The sequence below is a fragment of the Cyprinodon tularosa genome, unplaced genomic scaffold (assembly GCF_016077235.1).
Source record: "Cyprinodon tularosa strain WSP-4 unplaced genomic scaffold, ASM1607723v1 ctg598, whole genome shotgun sequence".
NCBI lineage: Eukaryota > Metazoa > Chordata > Actinopteri > Cyprinodontiformes > Cyprinodontidae > Cyprinodon > Cyprinodon tularosa.
The window spans coordinates 764,698-773,978 of record NW_024039338.1 but is presented as its reverse complement, the minus strand read 5'-3'; positions in this window follow the sequence as shown (position 1 = coordinate 773,978).

The window sequence follows — 9,281 nt, the reverse complement described above, 5'->3', positions numbered from 1 at the left end:
AACCCGCGGTGATGAGGACGAGCCTGGAGGTTTAATTAAACTCCGGCCTTCAAAATAAAAGCTAAACTAGCTAGAGGCCAGCCCGCTGACTTTTCACCCAGAGTGACTAACCAGACAAGCTCGTCTAGTTGGTTTGTATATGATCGAGTAATATCCAATAATAAATAATAAATGCTCAGTAAATAATAAGCATACAATTAATTTCCCACCAAAAAACAACAAATAAATGTAGGTGGAAATTAAATTATACAATGAGACATAAATGTATATCACTTTTTATTAGCATCTTTATTTATTCATTTCTTTTCAGTTTATTTCTATAGCGCCAATTCACAACACATGTCATCTCAATGCACTTTACAGTTCACCAGATCATACAGTCAAATTGATTCAAAATGTTATATCAAAGGAAAACCAGTTGATTCCATCGAATCATTGACTCAAAGGCAGGGGTAGACTGGGACAAAAAATCGGCCCTGGCATTTTGGACTAGACTGGCCCACCACATTTTTTTTGGTGTACTGAATGTTTAAGTGTGCAATACCTTGAGGCCAGGTTAATGGAAATTAGTGAGATTGGACACTTAAAATACTTCCAAAATCTTAGTTTACACTGTAAAACGTAAACTCCACCACAGCAACAATTCTTACATCAAAGAGAGAGAGAGAGAGAGAGAGAGAGAGAGGTCACAGTCAATCACACATATTATCACGTTACATCATCATAAGAAGTTATTGTAAGTTGCTCATCAGATCTATTCAGTCTTCCAGATACTGTAGGGTAACATTGGACTACTGTGCATTTATTGTGTGAAAAATGATGCAAATGACAAAATGACGAACCATTAGAAATCCTGTCAGAGAGGATGCACTCAGTGTAGGCTACAAAAAAATTATCATTAGCCACTAGTGCTAGCATGAAGTTTATGGGTAGCAGCACCTGTGTTTACTGAACTAACTTTACCATGGAACATTAAGCAACATATTTTTATCGGGGTTATGTTATTTTATTATATTCATCAAGGGGTTGGTTGGTTTATCCTATCATCATCATCCCAACAGTGTTGGGCACATTACTTTGAAAAAGTAATTAGTTATAGTTACTTCTCCCAAAAAGTAACTGAGTTACTAACTGAGTTACTCCACAATAAAAGTAACTCGTTACTAGTAAAAGTAACTATTGCATTACTTTTGAGTTTCTCGCCCCTGTAACCCTCACCACCCGGCCCCCACCTTCTCGCCGTGTGTTTCCAAAGCCAGCTGAATAGAGCGGACGACAAAGACAAGAACCTGCAGAGAGTTTAGCATTTATTGCAACTCAACATAAATGACATCAGGGGAAACGCGATGTGAAGTTTTTTAACAGGGCATTCAGATCAGGTGAGTATATGAAATTAATTAACTGGGGATGTCTAATTCTGAAATCCTGTGTGTTTGGGTTGTTAGAGATACTGCAACATCTATCTATCCATCTATCTATCTAGATCTATACTCTGTGTGTGACATAAAATATGGATCTCCATCCCTGCCACAAAGGCCATCAAATAATGTTTAAAATAAAAAAAAATACAGTAGGTTGAAAAGGCAGAGTATCCATCCATCCATCCATCCAGATTTCTCCCTTTCTCCATAAAGGCTATCATTTGATCGTTCACGCTCTCCATAGTTCTCCTGTGGTGCAAGCACAGGGCGACTGTTGCGCGCCTTTAGCGAGCATGCGCATTTCCTGTCGCTTGCGCGGTGAATCGTGGCGCCTGCACTGTGCGGAGATGCAGAGGAAACCTTATCTGATGGGGAAACGCAGCTCGACGTAACACTGGTATTACCATCTGGAAAACGCTGTTTTGCTGCTGGAGTCATCCTATCTCACCATCTCTCTGTGTGTGCTGTACGTTAACACCCACCAGCAGAAACACCCACCCACCCAACTGACAGACGGAATCTTACTATACATCAGCCATTCTCATCCCCCCCTCTCATGACAAGGCGCGCACGAGTCCTATCATGAAAAAAGGTTCATTGTGCGACCTGAGTAACGCGCAGTAAGGGGGTGTCTGCAATGGTAACTGCGTTATAGTTACAGTCAAAGTAATTAGTTAGATTACTCGTTACTAAAACACGTTACTTTCAACGCCGTTAGTCCCATCACTGCATCCCAAGTTCCAAAAACTCATTTCAGGGAGATGCTTATCCCACAACCGCCCGCCCCCTGGGGACAACAGACCCACACCATGCCCTATACACACTTAAGGCCAACAACTTTGCAACAATTGTTTATTAACTGACAGTGATTTCTTAAACACCAAACAAAATACTTTCAATCTTGTAGCCATAAACATCGGTTGTGTTTTCTGTTTTTCATGGGACTTCAGCATACAGTGCACCTCGCCACGGTGTCATCATTTCTCACCATGGCCGGTTCTAGACAGGGGCCAAAGGGGGCCAGTGCCCCTGTAGATCATGTCCTGGCCCCTGTTATTGCCCCTGTACTAAAGACATAATACTTAAAAGAAATTCTAATGAAGATCTGGGCTGGAACAGACATGGTTACGGATAGGTCATTTGGATCTATTTCATTGTTTCATTACAAATTCTGTTTTACTAATTATTCAAAAACAATAAGGTGATAGTTTCAGTGGTATTGAGATAGGATCCCAGTTTTCATCTGTCAAATGTTTTTTCCATTACAAATAAAAAAAAATGCTCTCATTTTTACAGATGAATTTAACAGTTCTTCTTGAGTTCAAATTCTAATTTATAGAAAATTGTAGTTTTAACTTAAATTAGGTCAAAAATATGTAAAACTCCTAAATTTTAAATGTATATTGACCTAATTGAAAAGAAATTTCCCTTCATGCAGCTCTCCTAATATATTTGAATTCCTTGCCCTGTTTTTTATTCTAATTTTTTTCTGGGCCACCATGAAAACACGTTGCCCCCCTCATGGCCTCCTGGTCCACTGGTTCTAGATCCGCCACTGTTCCTTCCCTTCACTAGACGTGGATATATATTAGTATATTCTGCTGTAAAATTAGTCCTATATCTTGGTTTTTTACTCGAGGATTGAACCTCTGCCGTTTCACAGGAAGCACAGCTTTGAGTGGTAACTAGGTGACTACCAGAGAGTAAACCAGAGAAACTTATCGGACTGATCCACTCAGCTCTCTGACCAACCAGTCGCCTGGAACGCTGGTTGAACAGAGCATCACTTTGGACGATCCGCTGCACAGCTTTCACCAGCTACCTCCTCCCCACACCACGATCTCTCTCTTGTTGTCTGCGCAATCGCAGCAGTTCTCATCCTCACATGGTGCACCAATCATTGTATTGTCTGCACGCTCTCACTCGCATTAAATAAACTCCACCTCACAAAGTCTAAAATCCGGGATAATTTATCAGACTCGTGGGCATCCGTGAACAACTATCTATATCAGGGACACTTCCGGAACTTCCGGGAGACTTGGGACGACTGCATTACATAGTTTGGGGCTCTGAAAACTGTTCGGCCTGCTACAGGTTCTACTACTGCAGCAGCCGCACTGACATGTTCACTGCTCGGTTCGCCGACCCCTCCACTAAAACCACCATCATACTTTACATTTTACAAGAGAGCACATCCAGCCAGTCACAGTCAGAGAAACAGGACAACACTGAAAAACTGACAGAAAAAGAACAAAACAACCCCCACAAACTGGAACCCTAACATAATGGATCCAGTTTTGTGTTTAGAGCATGAAATTAGAAAGGCACAGGTGAATAAAGAAGTGTTGTGGCAGTATTTTTTTTTGACATTGAGAGAGCATATGATATGATGTGGAGGGAAGGATTATTAATTAAAATTAGAAGAATGGGTATAAATGGTCATATGTTTAGATGGATTAAATACTTTCTAGAAGAAAGACGAATACAAGTGAGGATAGGACAGGATTATTCTGAAAGTTGGAAAATTGAAAATGGGACACCACAGAGAATTATAGTAAGTCTGTTATTATTTTCAGTGATAGTTAATGATATGTTTAAAGAAATAGAGGATGGAATGGGATTCTCATTATTTGAAGATGATGGAGCAATTTGGAAAAGAGGAACAAATTTAGAATTTATTGTAAAGAAACTTCAGGAAGCAATTTCAGTTGTAGAAAAATGGTCAAATAAATGGAGTTTTAAATTTTCAGTAGAGAAAACTAAAACAATGTTTTTTACAAGGAAAATAGTTGATGAAAAAAATAACTTAAAATTATATGGTCAGAATTTGGAAAGAGTTAAACAATTTACATTTCTTGGGATGTGGTTTGATGAAAGAATGACATGGGGTGTGCGCATTAAGAAAAGAATCAATAAATGTAGGAAGGTACTAAATGTAATGAGGTGTTTAGTTGGAACAGAGTGGTGAGCTGATAGAAAATCATTAAATCATTGACTATGGATGTATAGTATATAACTCAGCAGCAGATACAAACCATAAGTTAAATAGCATTCAACATGAGGCTTTAAGAATATGTACTGGCGCTTTTAAGACATCTTCAACAGCAGCATTACAGGTTAAAATGTGAGAAATGCCTCTTAAAGTTAGAAGAGATCAATTATCTTTAACCTACTGGTCAAATTTACAGCAACAAAGGATGGATCATCCAACATTAGAGAAGCTTAAACCTGGATGGGAAAAGGAAAAGAAACAATTAAAGAGCTTTGGATGAGTAATAAACACTAAAGTTAATTAAATTAATTTAAATTAGTTAGATATATGTCAGACAGTTCCATTAACAGCAATACCACCTTGGATACGTCCTGATGCTAACGTTGATCTTTCATTATTAGAAAAGAAGGAAAAAGATAAATATCAAATTATGAATAAAAATATAGTACGAAAACACCTAAATAAATATTATATACAAATATATACAGATGCATAAAAAAATACAGCTAATAGGGTAGGGATAGCATTTATTATACCACAGTTTCAAATGAAGGTAGGGAAAAGGATTAGTGATGGAGTTTCAGCATATACCTGAGAAATGCTAGCTTTGCTTTTAGCAGTTCAATGGGTGGAAGAGCTAAGACCATTAAAATCTATAATTTGCTAAGATTCTAGTTCGTCATTAGTTACCTTGCAATATAATCAGTCAGACAGTAGACCAGATATATTAATTGAAATACGACAAACACTTTACAGAATAAATATGATGGGGATAGTAGTACATTTTGTTTGGGTTCCGTCACATGACGAGATAAAAGGAAATGAAATGGCAGACAGGATGGCTAAGAAGAGTACCAATAAGGTAAGGGTAGATATTAATGTTAGTTTTGGTTTAACAGAAATAAAGGGTATAATTAAACAAAAAGCAAAAGAGAGGTGGCAAAAGTTATGGAACGAAGAAAAGAAAGGAAGGTGGCTTTATAAAATACCAAAGAGAATTGGACCAATGAGAAGATCAGGAAGGAACAGGAGAGAAGAGATTATTTCTCGACTTAGAATAGGACACACAGGATTGAATAGATCGTTATATTTAATAGGGAAACATCAGACAGGGAAATGTGACTGTGGAGAAGATGAGACTGTGGAACATGTCATTTTGAATTGTAGTAAATATTGGATACAGAGAAACAGGTTAATAAGGAAACTTAGTAACATGAAAATGAAACTTGACATTGTCGATTTATTGCAGAAGGAATCAGGAAGCAGAGGATATCGGGTTATATTTGAATTTTTGAAACAGATTAGGTTGTATAATAGGTTATATTATTTTATTTATTTATTTTTTGCCATGTGGTCCACACTCCATACCAGTTGGTGGCAGTAATGCTCACCTGTTTTTTGCCAACCGCCAATAAAACTCAATAAGAAGAAGAAGAAGGAACCCTAAAATTTTTTTACCCTATTTATTTCTTAAATGCATCATGCCAATGAGCAGGGGTTCGTCTTAGAGGGTCAACCTTTTTGTGTATTTATTTTTAAATATGGTAGAGCTTGTCCAATTCACTCTATATGCATCTAATTCAACAAAACATTTTATATGATAAAAAACAGCCACATTCAGAACTATTATAAAGAGAGATACACACCCACCACCCACCCACACACACACAAACACATATATATATATATATATTAGGGGTGGAACGGTTCACAAAATCCATGGTTCGGTTCGGTTCACGGTTTCGTGGGCACGGTTTTCGGTTCTGTTCGGTATATGTTTATTGTTACACCGAAAAATAAAAAAATTTATTAAAAATTATATAAATTAATGAAATTTTTTTTTTTATGAAATTAATGAAAAAATCCCCTCAAAAATTAATGAATTGTAATTATTTTTAATGATTCGCGGAAACCATGGATCATTTCCGCATGTTTTGCTGCTTTGAATTTAATCATCTGGCGCATGCTCTCTACGATCTCCAAGGGACTCAGAGCGGAGAGGACAAGAGCCACAGCGGCGGCTGTAGGCTTTGCTTTGTGCAGGCGGTCTGGAGCGCAGCGGGGCGGAGCGCTGACGGAGTATGTGGGATTTCGGGGTAAGCATGACATGTTGGTCGTGTTGCTTTTAGCATAAATAAAACGTGTTGCAAAATTCTTGCACACTGTTGCACTTTTATCCACAACTTTCTTTCCGCCGTCATCGTAGGTCACTCTAAATGCAAAGTGGTCCCATACAGCAGACCTATAAAGTGCTGCTGGCGCGTCTTCCAACTCCTGTTCTTTCCCACTCGCCATACCCACACAATTCTCCACAACAACTGATTTTTTTCTGCTACACCTGGCTACGCTGTTAATGTATATATATATATATATATACACTCACCGGCCACTTTATTAGGTACCCCATACTAGTAACGGGTTGGACCCCCTTTTGCCTTCAGAACTGCCTCAATTCTTCGTGGCATAGATTCAACAAGGTGCTGGAAGCATTCCTCAGGGAGTTTGGTCCATATTGACATGATGGCATCACACAGTTGCCGCAGATTTGTCGGCTGCACATCCATGATGCGAATCTCCCGTTCCACCACATCCCAAAGATGCTCTATTGGATTGAGATCTGGTGACTGTGGAGGCCATTTGAGAACAGTGAACTCATTGTCATGTTCAAGAAACCAGTCTGAGATGATTCCAGCTTTATGACATGGCACATTATCCTGCTGAAAGTAGCCATCAGAAGTTGGGTGCATTGTGGTCATAAAGGGATGGACATGGTCAGCAACAATACTCAGGTAGGCTGTGGCGTTGCAACGATGCTCAATTGGTACCAAGGGGCCCAAAGAGTGCCAAGAAAACATTCCCCACACCATGACACCACCACCACCAGCCTGAACCGTTGATACAAGGCAGGATGGATCCATGCTTTCATGTTGTAGACGCCAAATTCTGACCCTACCATCCGAATGTCGCAGCAGAAATCGAGACTCATCAGACCAGGCAACGTTTTTCCAATCTTCTATTGTCCAATTTCGATGAGCTTGTGCAAATTGTAGCCTCAGTTTCCTGTTCTTAGCTGAAAGGAGTGGCACCCGGTGTGGTCTTCTGCTGCTGTAGCCCATCTGCCTCAAAGTTTGACGTACTGTGCTTTCAGAGATGCTCTTCTGCCCACCTTGGTTGCAACGGGTGGTTATTTGAGTCACTGTTGCCCTTCTATCAGCTCGAACCAGTCTGGCTATTCTCCTCTGACCTCTGGCATCAACAAGGCATTTCCGCCCACAGAACTGCCGCTCACTGGATGTTTTTTCTTTTTCGGACCATTCTCTGTAAACCCTAGAGATGGTTGCGCGTGAAAATCCCAGTAGATCAGCAGTTTCTGAAATACTTCTGGCACCAACAATCATGCCACGTTCAAAGTCACTCAAACCACCTTTCTTCCCCATACTGATGCTCGGTTTGAACTGCAGGAGATTGTCTTGACCATGTCTACATGCCTAAATGCACTGAGTTGCCGCCATGTGATTGGCTGCTTAGAAAGTAAGTGTTAACGAGCAGTTGGACAGGTGTACCTAATAAAGTGGCCGGTGAGTGTATATATATATATATATATATATATATACAAAGTATATATTTAAACACCCTAGCTGCTGCTTCACCGATCTGCCTGGTTATGTTAATAATTGCTTTTGTGATCCAACTGTCTGTCTTGCCTAAATACTGCACCCTTCTGTTCTGATTCATGACATGAAGTTCATATTCTAATGTTGTGTATTTAAACAAAGTGTTCAGTTATGTTTGTAATAATTGTCTTGTCTTTAGCATATTTCAGGGCCCAGGTTTTTCTAAAAGGTATGTTTTATACTACATGTATGGGTGTAAGAAAGATGGTTTGTACAGTACATGGTTGTGTGTAAATGTGGTTATGCAAATAGTATTTGGTGGCGTTCAGGGGGTCCATTGGGGCTGAATGGCAGCCATACTTGACAGACTGGCAGTCCCTGGACAAGTAGCTTAACATCTTAATATTACACAATATATACTTTGTGTAATATATGCTCAAGTTTCAAACTGTAATGTATTGCATGAGTTTGTTTTTCCAATTCTTTCAGTTCCATTCTTGCATTAGTTTTATTTATTCAAGGGTTAGAGTGTCTTGGTGCCATCATTAGAGTAAAGAAACTTTTTTAGGTATTTGTCTGTCATTGGCTTTGTCATCAGCTTAGACAAATTGACGCTGTTATGCTCTGGGTTCCTTGCTCAGGAATCAAGAGTGGAGGCAGTGAGATACGGACAAGTAACTTGCAACTTTCTCAGAGCACAACTGCACTGCTGTAACCCATTAATTCAATTCAATTCAGTTTATTTATATAGCGCCAAATTCACAACACATGTCATCTCAAGGCACTTTACAGTTCAACCAGATCATACAGTCAAATTGATACAAAGTTTTCTATCTAAGGAAAACCAGTTGATTGCATTGACTCATTGACTCAAATACAATCCCCCACACTAAGCATGCTTGTAGCGACAGTGGAGAGGAAAAACTCCCTTTTAACAGGAAGAAACCTCCAGCAGAACCAGGCTCAGTGTGAGCGGCCATCTGCCGAGGCCGACTGGGGTTCAAGGAGACAGAAGCAGAGATACAAAAAGCAGCTGTAAAAGGCGGCCCCGTCCAGGAAACACACAGCCAGGCAGACGAGCTCCAAGGCAGCTCCCATGCCAGAGCATATTCTTAATGTTTTCATATTTCTTATGCATGGAAGCCCTGGAATTGAGAGTTTAGGTGGACAGATAAATTCAAATGAATATCATTTTCTCTTGTATGGAGAGAAGTTTTAATTGATGTGTTACCGTCAGTGTCCAATGAATATATT